We start from the raw sequence: 20370 nt of genomic DNA on the forward strand, positions 1-20370 counted from the left end.
GCAGAATAATTAGGCACACAGTGTGAAGTCATCCTATTCTAAATCATGTCTTCGTGTCCCATGCGCATGCGTAGCAAGGGGAGGCGATAGAGGCACTACAGAGGAGTAACACTCCTCCTTCCTTTTCTAACCCTGCACTGAATGATCAAAGATCGCGAACGGTATGCCTGGCGCGTGCGTACTATAAGTTCCACACCGAAGTACTAGGCAGCTATTGACTAAAACACTACGGCGTCTTTCCTAACAGTTGCCTCGTAAAACGAGGATAATGTACCTTGAAATGGTAGGAACAGAAAATAGTAAACAAGTGTGGCCCAATCTTGGCTACCATCGCTCATTAGTAAGAACGTGCGTTCTAAGCTTCCTTCACGCTCCACGTGTCCACGCCTTTTGTTTTCCTTCCCATCCTTTATTTGACAAAAGGGAAGCTGGGAGTAAATAAATAGAGCTCTTGTATGTGACGCATAAACACGCGACATAGACATACGTGAGGTGGTCTCTCTGACTGCTAATGTCTGCATGAGAGAAAATCGGCATAAGAAAGAAGAAAACAAGACAATCTTGTGCTAACAGTGCGCCCAACACATCACAAAAGTGTGCAACAGTTTGTGAGCACCTACTAAAATCCTATCACACGCTGGTTTCCGTCTGGGCACGGTGATCGGGTGGCAGCCACCACAAAAAAGTGAATGCGCGCCAGTAAATAACAGCTAATTACCGATGGGTCAGCTGATGTCAGTGTTCGCCACAGCGAATCATACCAACATACCTGTCTGAAACTTTCAATGACACCTATGATGCTGTCAAGGTGTATACGAGTAGCCCTGACGTATTGTGAATTTGTCTTCAACGGGGGGCGCTGTCAAAACAGCACACGACGAAAGGGCACGCGACAGAAGAGCACCGACATAACAGCACGGCGTCAAAAGGGCACCCGACAAAACAGCACGCGACAAAACAGCACGGCGTCAAAAGCGCACGCGACGGAACAGCACGTTGACAAAACAGCACAGCGTCAAAACAGCACAGCGACAGAACGGCACGATTTTATAGAACGCCTAAATGGGCAAATATTTTGATTTTAACATGGATAAAAACACTTTAGTGGGCGCAAACTGCTCTCTCTGAGGTTCTCTTCACGTTTCGTTACTCTTTCTCGGGAAAAATACTACGGCTTTAATTATTACAGCATGTGGGATATCTGAAATGAAAGAAGCAAAAGCCAGGGACGACATTTGGTAAAACTTTTGTTCCTTTTTAGGTAGCCCTACAAGTTTTATGATAATAATAATAATAATATTAATAATAATAAGAAGAAGAATTCATTTCCGAATTTGCCGCTGACAGTTCTCGGATCATTTCGTCCGCAGGCTTTCACATCTCTCCCAAAGTGGACCGCGGCTAAAACCGGTGACCGAGTCTAAAGTCAACGCCTGCGCTACGAACCCAAAGGAAATACTGTTCGCCCGGAATGCGATCAGAGCAAAATCGGTAATAAAAACCGCAGGGTAGTCTTGGTATGTCTGCTTTGCGCCGCAGAAACATTTTGCAATTTTTTGATACGAGCTTTTTATTTTAGCGCCGTCTGTGAAGCGACCGCCGAAACCTCCGCGCTGGGCTGTTAAAGGGGCCCTGAAAGGCATTTTGAGCACACTAAATGAACTAGCGCAACCTTTAGATTGGGTCGTCAACGTCCTCTGTGCCAAGTATTACTATTTTACGCGCAGCGGAAAGCTCACACTTTTGTTGCAAAGTTTGTCGTTTTTTTTTCTCACCCTTCCCTTCGTGTTTTTGGACGCCGCCATCTTCACATGTCTACATCATCGATTCCCAGATGTTCGTCATGAGCTAGACATCCTGCTATTGGGCGGCTTTTTCACGCACTTCCGGCAAAGAGATGAGTCGTCTGCTCAGCGTCGGCTCGCCGACTGATCTGCCAGCGGAGTGCCGGAGTGCTTGGGCATTTTACGACAAACGAAACAAGTGTAAAACAAACGCTTCACCGTTTGTATTGAATGCAACACGGCCATAACACGACATGGATATTCTGTTACCTGAGTACGTTCCATAAAGAAAGCGTTGAAGCCCCGTCGCACTTCTTTCGTGCAATCGCAGAAAACGCCCTGAGCCGAATGCCCGGGTTTGACGCATACATTTTATTCAACTTCAAAACAATCCAGAGATGCGTTTCTAACGAACACAACGTCACAAAATGCGTTGAAAGTCTGAACCACGATTGACAGAGGATGGGTTGCCTCCTGCCCGTCGTAAATTCGGTACTCACCTCGCGCGCGCTTTGCGGGGACGAACAGCAAGTCACTTAACTCTGGCGCACAAGCCGACGGCTTTTAGCCACGCACACTGCACATACCCCATGCGATGTTGAGTCGTACGTCGCTCGAGAAAGATAATCCAGACCATGAGAAGCACTATCCACCCGCAGAAGCACAACGTCGCATTTAATCGCGAAACAAAGGCGTCCACAACACACACACCATCGCCTCCTGTAATGCCAAACGCATCTCGCACTTCCCAATGGGAGTGAGTGGTACGCCTGCAATGCCCACATGTCGCGAGGTGGGGCCCGAAGTTGAACCGGGATCACGGAACCGTAACTGACTTCTAGAGCGGTTTGTGCCTTGTTGCCAAGGCAACCGATGCTTGAGATTGTCATAGAAATGACGCTCGCTCCAGCGCTAGAAAGCTCAGATCCGCAGCGGAGCATGTTTTGCCAACGTTGCCGCTCTCCACCACGCGTCGCCCCAAGCTGAACTGGTCACATGATTGAAGCGTTTTGTGCCCGGGTTCTGTATCGGTTTAATATGACTTTTTCACATGCCGCCGGCAGGAATTACCACCGCCCGCAAAATAAGACCCGGCACCAGCGGGGCCACATCTGATACGGCGCTTTTTGGATAAACAGTGCGCGGTGCATCAAGGGAACGAGCACACGACGCCTCCCCGTGCGGCTGCGAGTTCGCCGCCGATAAAAAGACATGTGCCGCCAGCAACGTACACTGCGTACACCGCGAAAGGGCAAGGCCAGGCCGCCGCATACATGCGGCCAGATTTTTCGTTCCCTTTTCCAGCCTGGAGCGGAGTGCGGTATTCATGGTGTCAACAAAGCTTGTCCGTAGCAGACGACAGTCTGAGCAGCGCAATAGCGGAAGTACGTCACCGCTGGGGAGCGCAGCATCATGGGAGGCAAGGCTGGCGCGCCGTCAACAGCGGAGAGTAAGTCGAAAGGAGGAGGAAACGCGGAGCGACGATAATGCGCGGTTTTTGATTTACGATTTCTCAGCTAGTACTCATCGCTTTAACAAAATTCTTGCGGGAGGAGATTGCAAATACATTGCTTTATTTGGGTACATGTACATCCATGCATCGGCGGAAGGTATTTCAGGACCCCTTTAAGTGCGCCGTTCTTTGCGTGCGTCTGCTCGGAATCCGTGCATTACCGAGTGAACCGTAGTGGTTTGGCGTTAAGTTAGCGGTTGCAGTGCTTGTGTGTGTGTGTTCTGTTTTGTTTTCATCATCTGCGGACGGATTTTAGGTCCTGATTTGCTGCCGGAGCGGGAAATTCCGACCCCGGCTGTTGAGACCAGCAGCAGTAGCAGTGTGGTGGTGGTGCCGGTGGTGCTCCGCGGTTCCGCGATGAAAACGTACCGGTATGGCACCGACTGACATAGAAATCGATATCGGGGAGTAGATACGTGTTTTCAATGCCACCGTGCTTGTTATGTTCACTGATTAGTCATGTTTACGGAAGCGCGGACGTCGAATGCGGAGCGCGCATAGCATATGTGGGTCACGGTGATCCGTGCTCGCGATGGACTTTCGACGAGGCGATTGCTACGCTGTTGGCATTGCAATGCAATATAATCTTTCTTAACTAGACTTATGACGGTTACTGATGAAACGAAATTACCCGGACGGAAAAATAACGCGACTGCACAACCAGTCAAATTACTATTCGAAGGTTGAGCAGAAGGGTCGACGTTCGGGCGAGTTAATTCTGGTTGATCATGATCGGGATTATGATTGACCTAACTCTGCGCAGCGCATGTGGCCTGTCGCTCGGAGCCCACCTTTGTGAAACCGCTGCTTGCACCACAAATGCTTTACGCGACCAGCAGTAACTGTTTTGTAATTGTAACACTTTAGATTCCGTGGCAACGCAAAAGGATTAAAAGCTTTTCCTTTGACCGCATTGTGAACAGGTTGAGCTATTTTCCAAATGCAGCGTTCACGCGTACCTCGAGCTGCGTTTCCACATTTGGCTGCCTGCTTATCCTGCTATCGACCAGCAGTGTGCGATGGAGAAAGTTATCCTTTCAAATCGTTTGGCAGTGTAATGCGTTGGCCTGAAAAAAAAGTAAACAAAACGCCGTGATTTTAAAGGTTAGATTAGATGAAAGGGGGATGGTTTAATGCCAATCGGCTGTAATGACCAAACAATATATGGTATTTTAAATTGACTACAAGGAACCAGAAGTTATTGTAGTGTTGTATTGTATCGGCGCTCGTGAAAGAGCCCCAAGTGGTCAAAATTAACCCGCAGCCCTCCACTACTGCGCGCCTCATCACCCACGAAGCGTCGGGGCGTTAAACACCATAATGAATGAATGAATCAATCAATCAATCAATCAACCAACCAATCAATGCTGTATTGTAAAGGATAAAGTTGCTTCTAACATTTCAGGGGGTTCCGTTCCCTGTCGCAGCTTTGCGTGTGATAAATGGATTTTGATCCGTCTGCTTGCCGTCCAAGTGCACCCAACAAACCCTGGAGTTGGTCGTTGGTACAAAGTCGTTGCGATTTATCAACGGAATCCACCGATGTCTCAACTCTGTGTGCGTTGGGAAGCGATGCCGCAAAAACACGCCGCAACCGCACTGCATTTTCTCCAGGCAGTGTCGTGCACATGCGTGCTGTAAGCGACTGTTTCTCGCTTTCTCTGGTTGTTCAATAACCCACCACCGCGCAGTGCTGACCAGGCGACGTTTGCGCCTTGAACGGCATCGCAGCATTGGCTAAAACAGTTGAAAGTTCCGCAAAAACTAAGCACGCGGTGCGAAATACTCCTGAACTACGCAGTGGAGCACACCACGCCGAGCGATGTTAGCAGCCCAGCGCGCTCAGGCAACGCTGGTCGGCCGCCGAGAGAACTGGTTTGAGAGTATTTTCCTCCTTTCCCGGCTGCTTATGGAAAATGGTGTATAGCAGGGGAGCAACTCATTGTACGTCTCCGCGTGCGCATTGTACGCTCTGCGTTCCACAGCAGCCACTGCCCCTTTGTTCGTCTTGGCGGCAACAAAAGCCGACCCAACCCTCGTTTTCGCTGAGGAGAGGGAGGAGGTCGAGGGGAAACGAGAAGGGGCAGTTGCTAACATGCGCATTGAGTGGAGGGATTTTGAACACGAGCCAGTTTATTTTGAGAGCGGGACTTGGAAACAGGCAAAACGCGTTCGGGTTGTTTCGTGGTCCACCCGTTCTTGCATCAATCGTTGCATCAATCGTTGGCTTTTCATTGTACCATGACAAGTGGCAGTCTTTGATTCTCGCAATTTCTGGTAAAGTAAAGCCGTCAGAAAAATGCACACGAACATGTTTATGTATTTTAGCGAATGAACTGCATATGTTTCTGCACAAATGCGGTTCCCAACAACAGAGTTTGTTGTTTATGGTGGGTGACCTGTTTTTATGAGCTCACCTGCTGCCGTCAGCAATTGTTAGGCTCCCGCAACACGCCGGCAAATTGAACAAAGCATGTTAGCCAGCTGTCTTCTAAGCCTTGCAGCAAGATAATAGGCGTCATAGATAATAGCTATATGTCATATTTTCGGGGAAAATCAAAGGTATCGAAGCTGCAAGCTGCAAAAGTATCAAGGTCCAAAACCTTAGTGCCGCTTCGCTTGATTCTAACTGCAGATATCGAAGCATTTCAGATGAAGAGCACAGTATCGCAGCTTAGGTAACGCAATAAACCATTCATCGGGTAAAGTTCGTTTTTTTTTTTTAAATAGCGAGAAATCGGCGAGCGTGATCGCTAGTACAGCTTTATGTTGTCTGATATTCAGTGGTGCCGGCCCACTCCCATTTTCGATACATCATGTAACCTAAATAATATTGTGCCTGTAAAAGCGCTCACTGCACAGCCTGAATCGTGATACTCGCTTCTCAAGCGTTAATAAACGAAAGGATACAAGCAATGGAAGCACGGGAGAACATACTCGTACGACGACAAATTCGCATGCAGCATTTATTTCAAATAATTTCAGCCTTAGCAAATATATTATGTACGGACCGATGCAAATACATTGTGCACAAATACAAACATGTAAAGACAAATAAACTGACCCCCTCCCTGCTTCCCTTATACAGGCGCTCATGCATAGGTGAAGTAGTGGTGGGACATTTTTTTCCTACTTTGAAGTTGGGACATGTTTTCCGGCGCCATTTGTTCCGGGACTATCAGTTCCAGGGCCAGTAGCTCCGGGACCATTTGTGCCGGGACCATATCGCCCGCACATCGTGCGTATGGTCTTCTGCTTAGCAGTTACACAGGAAAAAAACAAACACGCCTCAAGTTTAACGTACACTGCGATGACGTACACTGCAAACACCCCACGAGATTAGCGTTGCACATCCTATAGCAGTTTTTTTTGCAATAAGGCGGGTGTTCGCGAACCACTTCCGTGCGGCCGGAGCCATGCACAGCGGATTGCGTATAACGCGGCTCTTTTTACGACGCACCAGGCACCCTGAAACAAATTTAACGTTCTCTCGCATTTAGCAACATATGCCTGCGTTTATCTTTAATAAAGTAATTGTTTCTAGTAGAGCTACGGGCTTTTGGGCCTCTATTGATGCTGGCGCGCATGTTGGTATGAAGGCCGGATCACAGTCTGGTACGCCATGATGATTAAGATGATGATTATGATGATGATGATTAGAAGCCCTCCATCTGTATCGGGACGTCCGTTGCCACCAACCAACTTGCCTGTCTTATTCTACTCATTAAACCTACCCTTTATTACCCTAACGGGTTAGCCCTCCGCCTACCGGTTTTAAACTCGCTTCTCCTATTTCCGTTTTCCGCAGCGCCACCTGTAGGGGCTGGAAAGAGCGGATAGCGTTGAGCCGCCGAGCCAAAGAAAGCGAGTTAGATGCCCGCAATGGTGGTTGCATTTCAAATGAAGGAGAAGAGCGAACACGCCGGAGTGTCGCCGTTTAAATGCACGCGAAGAAGTGTGAAGTCCCTCACTGCGGAGCATCCCATATTCCAAATTTAGCGTTCTGGTTGTGAAGCCTAAAAAAGCTGAAAGAAATGAAAGCTTTTGTGTGCTTCTTTTATTGAGTCCGCACTGCGAATACAAAAAAAACGGCATCAAGGCAAGAAAAGACCTTAACCCGGTACCGAGGCATGCTTTGCAGCGGCCGTGATCTTTCAGCTCCCACAAGATTTTCTCTTGCTGCTGTTTTCTTTTTCTGCTGTTTTATCGAAAGTGTAAAAAAAGAACAAGTGCCAGTTGCAATAGGCATGCCTCAGGTTATCATGAGCCGCTGCAACCCAAATCACCTGGAATATGATGGAAGCGAAAAAGCCGAAGTGTAATCCTTAAGCGCTACTTTTCTGACGGATAATTTGCTTCTTACTGAAGTCCTACACCACTTAATTCTAATTTATACATGAGGGTTTAATTTGTTTAACAGCACAGAGGAGCTCTTAGTGGGTAAGAAATATTTCCGCAACAATATTGCGCGTCAAAGCAGCGTCCGCGAATATGAGCTACTGTGGATCGTGGCTCATTGGTGACCCATTCTTCACTTTAGTGAAAAAGACCGTCACTATACATCGAAGTTTTCAAAAGAATGGCGTCAATGAGCAAATGAATAATTCAAACAACATTTATAAGAAAAGTAATTAAATAATAGAGGATCCAGGAACAATCCTCAGTAAATTAACACAGAAAAAAGTGTTCACGAAATATGCAGATTCATGGCTCTGCGTTAAATTACCACGAAAAGGGCACAGATGCCGTCTTCATAAAAATAGATCCCTGAATTCATGACCAAAAACCAATCAATACAACGGGATCGAGGAACCACCTTTAATAGGCAATTACTGGAGTAGTCATTTCATAGAAATAATTGCACATATAACCATGCGTGAAAAAGAAAGTAACACGAACAAATAAAATCTGTAATTGATATCAACGGCTCACTATGTTGTGTTGCTTCAGCCTATCACAGGCACACCTAAATCTCTTCCTGTACCGAAATCGCCCTCCACTGGAACATGCGGGTGCCTAAATGTCCATGTACTGATATGTTCCTGCACAGATACGTCTTGTAAAAATAAGTTCAAATGAATGTGCTTTTCTATTCCTTACTTGCCGCAGAGTTTGGATTCCGTTCCGGCGAGAGCACTATGCCATACTACCTAGCAACGCCACCGCACCCAACTTTTACAGTGCTCATCTCTTGCAGTGTGCTGTTTTGTCGCGTGCTGTTTCGTCGCCGTGCTGTTTTGTCGCCGTGCTCTTCTGTCGCGTGCTGTTTTGACGCCGTGCTGTTTTGGCGCCGTGCTCTTCTGTCGTGTGCGGTTTTGTCGCTGTGCGCTCTTGTCGCTGTGCTGTTTTGACGCGTGCTGTTTTGACGCGTGCCCTTTTGTCGCCGCGCTGTTATGTCGGTGCTATTCTGTCGCGTGCCGTTTCGTCGCGTGCTGTTCTGTCGGTATACCCTTCTACGGATGTTACGAACCAAAGAACAGTGAATGATTGGCAGAGCAACCTGTCATAGAGAAGTTTAATCAGCTCAGCTTGGTTGTAGCTGCGGTCTGCGTCGTTCTTGGAGCACACGAGTGAGTTCCCACGTGCGTCCAACTTTGAGGGGAGCAGGCGTTTCTGGCTGCGTATCTGCTTATGTAGTGAATAAGCCTACGGTAACTTTTGACTGCCGCATACACTTTACACTAGAAACATAGTACTGGGGCGTCGTATAATCATTACAGACACTGCACAACGTTTCCAAAAGCATTTTCATTCATATTGTTCCGAGGATGATGTGGTTAAACCTCATGGCTGCCGCCTGAGAGACCATGGGGCTATGTGCCTATCGCTGACAGGGAACGAAGAGGAAGACGAGGATTTGTCTCTCGCTCGTATTGCAGCCATCTTGCCGGACTGGTGACTATTTCTACTGGGACTGATTTTGTGTAAATACCTGCGAATACACCAGTATCCCTTGCGCCTTCCTCGTAACATCTTATGGTGGAGGTTGCGGTCTGATCCCTATCAGTCAAATTCACCCGACACGGAGCTGCGTAGCGGTCGCCACATCGGTCTACAGACCATGTCATCGACTCAAGCGCCGGTTGGCACGGCACCGGTCGTCATCGTTTCCCATCCAAGAGAACCCGGTACGTTCAATGGAACAGATGGCCTCGACGTTGAAGACTGGCTCCGCCGGTATGAGCGAGTTAGTTCTCACAACCGCTGGGACGACACTTTGATGCTGGCGAACGTCTCCTATTCTTTGAGGGGCGCAGCAGAGACTTGGTTCGACACCAATGAGGCCACGGTAACAACCTGGAACGACTTCAAGCAGAAGCTCCGCGCCATTTTCGGCCAGCCCGAAGCTAACCGCCTTCCTGCCAAAAACAAGTTGGCCTCCCGTGCGCAAACGTCTACTGAATCGTATGTGGCGTACATTCAGGACGTTCTCGCACTGTGTCAAAAGGTCGACAACCAGATGTCTGAAGACGACAAAGTAGCGAATGTGTCGAAGGGCATCGCCGACGACGCTTTCCACCTGCTTGTCTGCAAGGACTGCACGAGTGTCGACGCAATATTTAAAGAGTGCCGTCGCTTCGAGCAGGCAAAAAGTCGCCGCATCGCACCGCAGTACGCCCGCCTCCCCAACACTGCCGCGACTTCGTCGTGTGGGGACCTTACCTCACGCCCTGCTTCGGCAGCTGAGGTTAGTCCTACCCGAACTGCAAGTATAACTCAGGTCGTACGTCGGGAGCTGGAGGCAATGGCCCCGGCACTTTCCAACCAAGCGCCTGATAGCGGCATGCATATGCTGCCCCTCATTCCGGCCGTCGTGCGCCAAGAAATTGCGACCATGGGCATTCCTACCACCTGCGCCGCGAATTGCCGCAATGTCCGCCCCAACTCCGCCTTCTCCGAACCGCGGGCTGATTTTGGCTTTCCTCGCTCTCGGACAAGAAACCTCGCTGAATGGCGCACAGCAGATGATAGGCCCATTTGCTTTAACTGCCGTCGGGTCGGTCATGTGGCGCGTTACTGCCGGTCCCGCTGGTTTTCGTCGCGCCCTGTTGATTCTTCTCCCGTCGACGCCAGACCTCGCCGCTTCGTGAATCCCGATTCGTCGCCGTATGCCGAAACTTCCGTCCACGCTCCCCGATTCAGCCGTTCTCCATCTCCGCAGCGCCGCCAGTCCCGCTCGCCGCAGCCTCGCCGTTTCCAGTCACCGGTTCCGGGCGGACGCACCTCCTCGGAAAACTGAGAAATGCAGCTCCCGGAGGTGACGCTGCATTTTCGACCCCTGACCGAAATCCTCTTCTTACGATACCGGCTCAACATAGCTTACTGGAAGTACAGGTAGACGGTATGCCCGTCAAGGCCCTCATTGACACTGGTGCGCAAATTTCTATTATGAGTCCTGCCCTTCGTCGTCGTCTTCGTAAAGTACTGACCCCTGCCCCTTCTTGTGCTGTGCGTGTCGCTGACGGAGGTACGCCTTTGGTTGCCGGAGTATGTGCTGCCCGTGTCAACATCGCTGACCAACAAACTGTTGTTCTTTTCACAGTCTGGGACCAATGCCCATATGATCTTATACTCGGTCTTGATTTCCTTTCCGCCCACTCTGCCCTAATTGACTGTTCCGAAGGCCTACTCCATCTTGAGCTACCGTGTTCCGACGCCGCGATTGACGAAATTGAGCAGAAGTCACGGTTCGTATCCGCAGACCACACCCGGTTATTACCGTATACTGCCGCTTATGTCCCATTGACGCCGAGCCCTCCTGTTGCAGACGGCGTATACGAGGTTTCGCCCATTGTTGAGGTGCTCCTCACGCGGAATGTGGCGCTGCCTCACACCCTGGTCACTATAACTGACAACCACGTTGAACTACCGTTCATCAACTTCGGCCCCTCTGCGCAGCTCCTACCGGAGGGCATGTCTCTCGCAACGATTTCCCTTCTCGAAGACTACCACGTTGCCGCCCTGACCGTCGATGATAACCTTGATCATTCCAACGATGAATCACGAACTCCAAAACCCGACCACCATTACGCTGCGATGATTTCCACCGACCTACCACCCGCACACGCCGATGTGCTCCTCAATCTCATATACTCTTACCGAGACATTTTTTACCTTGACAACCGTCCACTAGGCAAGGCAACCGCTGTGAAGCATCGCATCAACACCGGCGATGCCAGCCCTATTCACCGAAGGCCTTACCGCGTATCCCACACTGAGCGTAAAATCATCCAGGAGGAAAAGGACACCATGCTCAGCAGAGATATAGTAGAGCCTTCTTCGAGTCCTTGAGCTTCCCCCGTCGTCTTAGTAAAGAAGAAAGATGGCAGCTGGCGTTTTTGTGTCGATTACCGCCACTTAAACAAGATTACCAAGAAAGACGTGTACCCTCTGCCTCGTATAGATGATGCCCTTGATTGTCTCCATGGTGCCAAATACTTCTCCTCCATCGACTTCCGATCTGGATACTGGCAGATTGCGATTGACGACCTTGACCGAGAGAAGACAGCCTTTGTAACACCAGATGGCCTCTATCAATTCAAAGTCATGCCGTTCGGCCTCTGCAATGCGCCCGCCACATTCGAACGCATGATGGACTCTCTATTACATGGCTTAAAGTGGTCCACATGCCTCTGTTACCTAGATGATGTCGTCGTATCTTCCCCCGATTTCGACACTCACCTTCACCGACTTGCCGACGTACTTGACGTGTTCCGACGGGCGGGTCTTCAGTTAAACTCGAAGAAATGTCGCTTTGCGCACCGCGAAATAACCATTCTTGGCCACCTTGTTGACGCCAATGGAGTCAGACCTGATCCTGAGAAAATTCGCGCCGTCCAGCACTTTCCTAAGCCGCAGTCAACCAAAGATGTGCGCAGCTTTGTCGGCCTGTGCTCATACTTTCGCCGCTTTATAGCGGACTTCGCCACTATCGCCCGTCCCCTCACCGAGCTTCTCCGAAAAAACGCGACTTTTTCTTGGGGCCCCGATCAAGCGGAAGCATTCTCAACCTTGGTTTCTCTGCTTACAGCATCCCCTATATTGGGGCACTTCGACCCATCCGCAGAAACGGAGGTCCGGACAGACGCCAGTGGCCACGGCATAGGTGCCGTTCTAGCACAAAAACAACATGGTCGCGAGCGCGTTATTGCATATGCGAGTCGTCTCCTGTCCACATCCGAGCAAAATTACTCGATCACAGAGCGCGAGTGTCTCGCCTTGGTATGGGCAGTTGCCAAATTTCGCGCCTACCTCTACGGCCGACCTTTCTCTGTTGTAACGGACCACCACGCACTATGCTGGCTTTCCTCGTTGAAGGATCCGACAGGACGTCTGGGCCGCTGGGCTTTAAGCCTTCAAGAATACACCTTCTCCGTCGCGTACAAGTCTTGCCGTCTACACCAAGATGCCGACTGTCTCTCCCGCCTCCCCGTCGACCCACCTGATACGTGCACATTTGATTCTGACGCGTGTGTCATGGCCTTATCTGATTTCCTGCACATAGGGCAGGAGCAACGCCGCGACCCTTCATTGCGACGCGTAATTGAACAGATTGAGTCTGCAAATGCCGACCCGTCGCTTCACGCCTTCTTACTCCAGGATGGCGTGCTGTACCGCTGGAACTTTCGCTCTGATGGTCCCGCCTTGCTCCTTGCTGTTCCCGAGCACATGCAGTTGTCGGTACTACAGCAGCTCCATGACGTTCCCACAGCTGGTCACCTTGGTTTAACTCGCACCTATGACCGCACACGCCGGCGCTTCTACTGGCCTGGCCTGTACAAGTCAGTGCGCCGCTACGTCCAAGCATGTGACTCCTGTCAACGGCGCAAGACCCCGCCTGTGCCGCCAGCCGGGCTGCTACAACGGATAGACGTCCCCAATGAACCGTTCCATCGGGTTGGCGTGGACTTACTAGGTCCCTTTCCTGAATCTACCTCGGGCAACAAATGGGTTGCGGTTGCAACGGACTACACCACGCGTTTTGCCATTACCCGTGCCCTTCCGACAAGCTGTGCGACTGACGTTGCAGATTTTCTACTCCGTGACGTCATTCTCCAGCATGGCCCCCTCGACAGCTTCTTACCGACCGAGGTCGGTACTTTCTGTCCCGAGTTGTCAGCGACATTCTTCGTTCCTGTTCTCCCGCCCACAAGATTTCGACCGCCTACCATCCTCAAACAAATGGTCTTACGGAACGCCTTAACCGAACACTCACGGACATGCTTTCGATGTACGTGTCAGCTGACCATCGAGACTGGGACAATGCGTTACCGTATGTAACATTTGCCTACAACTCTTCCCGGCATGACACGACTGGATTTTCACCCTTTTATCTTCTTTACGGACGTGAGCCGGCATTACCGATGGACACATTGCTTCCTTCCTGCCCGGTTGCAACGGAATACGCAAACGAAGCAATCACACGGGCACATCTCGCACGCGAAGTGGCTCGTGCAAAACTCTCAGCGTCTCAAACGTCACAAAAGATTCGGTACGATCGCAGCCACAGGAGTGTTAGCTATTCCCCTGGAACACTCGTTTTGTTGTGGTCACCGAGTCGTCGTTTGGGCCTGTCCCAGAAACTTCTGTGGTGCTACAACGGTCCGTACCGTGTTTTGCGCCAGGTAACAGATGTGACCTACGAGATTTCGCCAGTACTTCCAACGGGTTCACCAAGTGGCTGTCCATCAGATATCGTCCATGTGACACGACTCAAGCCCTACCACGCGCCCACACCTCTACCTGCTACCTAGCACCGGGACGGTGCTTTTCGTCCCGGGGGTTGTGTTCCGAGGATGATGTGGTGAAACCTCATGGCTGCCGCCTGAGAGACCATGGGGCTATGTGCCTATCGCTGACAGGGAACGAAGAGGAAGACGAGGATTTGTCTCTCGCTCGTATTGCAGCCATCTTGCCGGACTGGTGACTATTTCTACTGGGACTGATTTTGTGTAAATACCTGCGAATCACCAGTATCCCTTGCGCCTTCCTCGTAACAATATTAGCTGTTTGCAAGTAGTTAAAATCTGCGTGCTTTGTCGATACTCCAGTAGAGATAGAGTACTGCTTATGGTTACCCTAAGGCCAATAGCCGCGGCGCCACTTGGAAAGCTTAGTAAGCCGCTTCCGGGGGTCTCCCATTTCGTGGTGTAGCGCAAAGAACAAAAGAGGCCGTCGAGTTCTGGTGAGTCACACCGAAGAGCTAGGTACGATCTGCGGGAAGACATGATCGAGATCATGTTATTCGAGATCATGTTGATCATCCTGCAAACGAGAAGGAAGATCTTCGTGCACACTCGCGCGCAGGCACAGAGACTCCGTGTGATAACTGCTATGGTACGTGTTGTACTCCCAGAAAGCGATCTAGAGTAGACCAGGGATTCGTGCATTGTTGCTGGAATGGGATTCCGTCATCGAAATGGTTGCGTAATTTTAAGGCGTAAATGTTAGGCGTTTTCTTTCTGGGTTGCCATGACACCTCGAAGAAGTCAATCGCGCTCACCACTTCATTACGTTTTTTTAAAACGTGGTAAGTCCAGCAACTGATGCGCAAGCTCGTGTCTCCATGGCCGCGAGCATGGCCTAGTCATGTACTTTCCCTAATTTATATTTTTAAACTGAAGGAACATCCCAGTGTGACAGTTTCTCAAGCCTGACCCATCCCGACGAAACAACGTCAGCGTACAGGAAACACAAATCAACGGTTTATTCCCCGGCAACAAATACAACGCCCACAAGCGCAAAAGGCGAAATACATCATGGGCTTAGAAGCAACTGAACAGTCAACAACGCTCTTCAGCTCTTGTGCAAAAACTAAAGCTCCCCATCTCACGACTTAACGACAGCCGCCGATTGCGTACGCCCTAAGTGCTCACCGCAAGCGCTGGCGATCCTCGGGTACAAGTTCAAAGCGGCAGTAGCTTATGTAGTTTATCACTTCACCGAAGCGACCGGCCCAATGTCGACGCACGCACGTGTATTGAAACGAGTGTGTGCTTAATGCGTAACATCTTCTTCCTTTTCTCACCTAGTTCTTTTGTTTTCGCTGCAGGCATTCATAAGATTGAGTGCGAGAAGTCACGAAACGACTCATGTCATGTTCGAAGTACTCGCCGTAAGGCACCTCTTTGCCGCGCGGAGTAACAGCCACGTGCGCTGAAGATTTGCCGGGGCAACCTCCTTTGTCATTCTTGCGTGGTCCCCGAGAGTAGCCCTTTTTGACCGAAAGTCGTTGTCGCGGCCGACAGCCCCTTGCTGTTACCAGCCGAGCCGTTCGCTGCCGCTGGGCTCTACCGTATCACCATACCGCTGCACTCGTGACACCCGCTTTTATGCCAAACTCCGTAGCTGTGTGCATGTTCAGGGCTCGACCCTTACAAAAATGGTTACTGAGATTCAATAGAAAGTGAATTGACTTTACTCAATAGATTGTGTCGAGAGTCAATTGCCTTTCTATTGAAATGTTGTACTGAGTGCTCGTTGAAAATTGGCCGCCGCGTTTCAATTGAAACTCAACATTGTGTTTGAATAGACAGTCAATTGACTTTACTCAATAGATTGTGTTGAGAATCTATTGACTTTCTATTGAAATGTTCTATTGAGTTCCGATTGCAAATTAGTCACCACGTTTCAATTGAAAGTTAATGGACTTCACTGATTAGATTGTGTTTGGAGTCAGTTGACTTTCTATTGACATGTAGTATTGAGTTCCGATTGCAAATTGATCGCCGCGTTTCAATTGAAAGTTGGCGGACTTCGCTGATTAGATTCTGTTGAGAGTGAGTTGTGTTGAGAGTTCTATTGACATGTAGTATTGCGTTACCATATTGCAAATTGGCTGCCGAAATTTTGATTGTTTATTGACTAGTCAGCACAACTGTTGAGTTCGAATATACTCTTTGCTGACATGTATATTGACTGTTCTAATTGCGATCCTGTTGAGAGATGTCACATGAAAGTGTATTGACCACTGTCACCAGGTGGCAACATGCCAGATCACAGTTACTTCGAAAGAAAAATCGAGCCAATTAGGTCGTAAGGTTTGTCGCAGTGCAAAATGCCTACAGAGTTCAACTGAATGTACTGAATCAACTCTCAGCTCTCGAACACGTGTCCAGGTGCCTCTGCCCGGCACATCTAAAGTTTCAAGTTACATTTTTATTAAAATGCTGCGCGCTAAATTTGGTATTTCAATACAGAAAAAACAATCTCGATACAGCTAGGCCTCATCACCAAAGACCAGACATGCATTATATAGAATGAAGAAACAGTGACAAATGCCTTATTTTTACCTCTCCTTTATTTCAGTGCAGGATTACATGTGCCCTTTTCATTTTATCTCCCTTGCCAGCATGCTTGAAGTGCTGTTGCGGACCCTGCCCGGGTCCGCCTTGTACAGCTTCACTGTGTAGCCTGAACAATGGAAGAGGAAACAGACTTATGTTTACACAGGCACTGTCTGAAATCAAGTCACATGCTCAAGATGCGTGCTGGTTTTAGAATCTGGTTATTTTAAAGTTAGGAGCTTGGTAAGCTACATATGTAAAAAGCAACAGTTTCAAATGTGCACATGCTTTAGCCAAATGTTAACCCTGTGAAACTTCAGGTAGGGAGTGGACTGCCTTCAGTTGTATATAGCTTCCACATAATGAGTGCCTTAAATACAGTGGAAGAAGGAAAATGCACAAAAATAAGCGAAAAGTAAATTCCTCATAAATTCACTGTTTTGCACGCCTTTCCAGCACATAAAAGCTCAGACTTATTATGCCTTGTTAAAACCAACACTGCCCCTATCCAAAAAGCAACCCAGTTTCCTGCCAAAATTAAAAGCAGAACATATTGTATGCCCATAAAATCACAGGTGAAAACAAAACTCAGAAATGGCAAAACAAACGGTACAACTGGAAGAAACCAGGAGGGTTCTGAAGAAAAAAAAAGTAAAAGAAACGTACTAATTACAGCTTGCAGCCGCGTGGGGTCGAGCGCCTCCTTGCGCGTGCCATCTTTCTTGACATTGCACGGCTTGCCCAGCATGGACCTTCCCCGCAGCTCTTCGGGGGCAAACACGATGCGAAGAAGCCCTCGGGCGAACTTTGCGGCAGCAGCCGGGCAGTTGCTGCGCAACGCCTCCAGTGCGCCCTCCTCAACCAGCACGCCACTGCCGATGTCCACCTGCATAATAGGGGCCATAAATTTGGACATAATTTTGGGGTACATGAGAGAACCATAAGTCACCAGAATAAAGATCTGAAGTCATAAAAAATGTGAGATGCAGACAGGCATCTACACGATTCACAGAAGCAGTTGTACCATATGTACTAGAATCTTGGCCAGGCCAGCCCCAACTCACATCAGCCATGATATTTGCAAGGCTTTCTTAGACAATAAAAGGAAAAAATTCGAATGTACGTCTGCTAAAATAGGTGAGACCTATATCAGCTACAAAGCTAAAACTACATTTATGAGCAACAAACCTGCTCGAGTACACTCAACATCGTTGTCGCGTTGCTGGCTTTGTTGCCGTTGCCCTTACATTCATACACTACACACAATATTTGGGGCTATGAAATGCATTTTCAATGCTGCACTTTTTGAACAAGCTTACAGTAAAGCTTTCGAACATCATCTCGAGCTTGTCTCGAAGCTCCATCTAATGAGGACGCTTTTATCATTAAAGGGACCCAGAAAAGCTTCGTGAAGGTGGCAATCACATGCATTCAGGTGGTAGAACACATAACGGGGGATGTTTGAGCCAAGTGTGAGCCCCATATGCTGTACGGATAATTTGTAAACAATTTTTGAAGACCGCCTTTCTCAGCCGATGAGCGCGACGCCGCAGCGAGCCGACCGCGGGTGACGCAATGGCGAAGGTGCCCCCTGATTCGCCCAATCGCCGCCGGCGACGTCACTGCCATTGGATTCCGGCTGCTCTTCCTCTTTCCTACGCGATCCCGAGGCAAAGGCGGGCCCGCAGCGATTGACGCGTGCCTAGGCGCAGGAATGCAGCTAGCACAGAACGGAAGTCGAGAGTCGCGATGTCACATGGCTATTCCCAGTATTTCCAGCTCTTTTGAAAGAAGCAGAGAGGGAGAAGGAGTCGATGGGCGAGTGGGGAGAGGTGCATTTAATTGCTTCTCGCGCAGCTAATACTGAATGGGGATGAATAATTCCAACGGCATTGCATCGCTATATTCGTGCTACGCGACAATACAGGCCTTTTGAACTTTTACAGAAGGCTTTTCTGGGTCCTTTTAATGCTGATTTGTCATACATAGCCTGTCAGTTTGATGAGCTGTTGCTCACCAGCACAACTTTTTGTTTAAAGGTTGTACCATAATGACACTGTTAAGAACATAATAGCACCAAGCTGGTGACATTTTGTTGCAATGCTGATATAAAACAGTGAGCAAGCAATACTAACATTGTGGCCTGCCCTGTGTGATTTCTCTGTGACCTGAGATAATAGTCAATACATTATTCTTATTTGAACTGAACCTCCAGGCTAACTGCTTTTGCTTTTACAGTTTGATGAGTATCTAAGTCAACCGATAAATTTGTAGCCCCCTTTTTAAAAAGTATCAGCTTAGATTAGAGTAAATGTGGTAGCTTCCAAACCGATTGTCTGAAGGGCAATCCACTTTATTCTTAAAATGGGTTCACATCCATAACTGGTAACTGTGGACACTCCCGCAGTCAGGCTAATGTGAAAGCGGGGCGGTAAGCGAAAGCTTTATGGAAATAATTCCTCTGACACACGGCAACGCTAAATCTCCTTTAAACTAAACTCCTTTCGCCTCGTCAAAAGACATTTTCTGGAAAGGAGTGGCGCTCATGACACACAGCAACCCCCAACTCCTTTATGTAGTTCTCTTAACTGACACACCAATAATATGGCGCTAGCAATTCTGTCGAAAAAGCATGCACAATAACAAAAATATACTGCGGCTAATAGATTTTCTTTATTATTTTAGAGAAAAACTGTGCGTTTTATTGTTGTTTAGAAAAATAACTGGGTAATTTTACATATTTGTATTAAACAGCAACGATGGAGTGCTTTTTAGCCTGTGTTCCGTGCGTAATCTGGCAACAGTGGGCAGATGTACAAAAATATATTACGACTGGGCTTGTTTGGTGCAATTTAATTTCATCGAAGTTTTAACAATTGATGAAAGTATTATGAAATCCGTTTGTTCTCGCTAAGTTTTGAGAAGCTTATGATTTGCAAGCGCCTGCTTACGAGGCTGCGCTGCTAGCTGCTCCTTTTCGTCCGGGAAAGGAGATAGGCGAACACCCCTTACGGGAAATGCCCGCTGCGGTGAGGGAGATTCTCTTTTGTCGTGTGTCACCGAGGCGAACGCCGCTTCGGTAGCAGTCCTTCTTTGCAAAGGCCTTTTAGGCGCCCGTGTGTTAGGGGTATAAACCTTGTTTAGAGGTCATTTGTTGAACAGTCTTTGAAGAGAGATTGAGAAGCGAAAACAGCATTAAATTACGCGTTTGTAGCAGTGATCCTGGAATTGGAAACTTTCCCTGCTTGAGAAACTAGCTTTCTCAAAGGGCAAGCTATTCTGGCATCCCCAAACCGTCGGCCAATCCGCAACAGTATGGCCACCTGTGGTCCACTGGCCACAGGTTGTCAACCCTGTTCTGAAGCATAACAGTCAATGCAGGTCCTAGAGAAGAAAGCATGACGTGCAACCGTTTGACACTAAAGATAATATGTCCTATGAGGATGTACTTCACTCAAACAGAATGATAATGAAAAAAGCCAGTGGTAAGCAAGCAGAAATGGTCTGCACATCATACTCATCATTTTTACGACGACTAAAAAAGAAAAAAATTCGCTTCCTTAAAGAATACGCCAGCAAGCATTATTTTAGAGGTCGCCAAAAAAAACATACCAGACACACTGTGCTTCTCGGAAGGCCTGTGTAGGGTGTATACACTGGCCCCTCAACTGCACAGTAGTGACATTTGGGGGGGGGGATGACTTCATTTGTATAGGTGCACAGCAGTGCACGGTCCCTGACGCAAAATATTTGTTTGCTGCATGGTCACAGCTGTTCACGAGATTCG

This window comes from Haemaphysalis longicornis, unplaced genomic scaffold, assembly GCF_048455015.1.
Source record: "Haemaphysalis longicornis isolate Haplotype H1 unplaced genomic scaffold, Haemaphysalis longicornis Haplotype H1 scaffold_2, whole genome shotgun sequence".
In the NCBI taxonomy this organism is placed as follows: Eukaryota; Metazoa; Arthropoda; class Arachnida; order Ixodida; family Ixodidae; genus Haemaphysalis; species Haemaphysalis longicornis.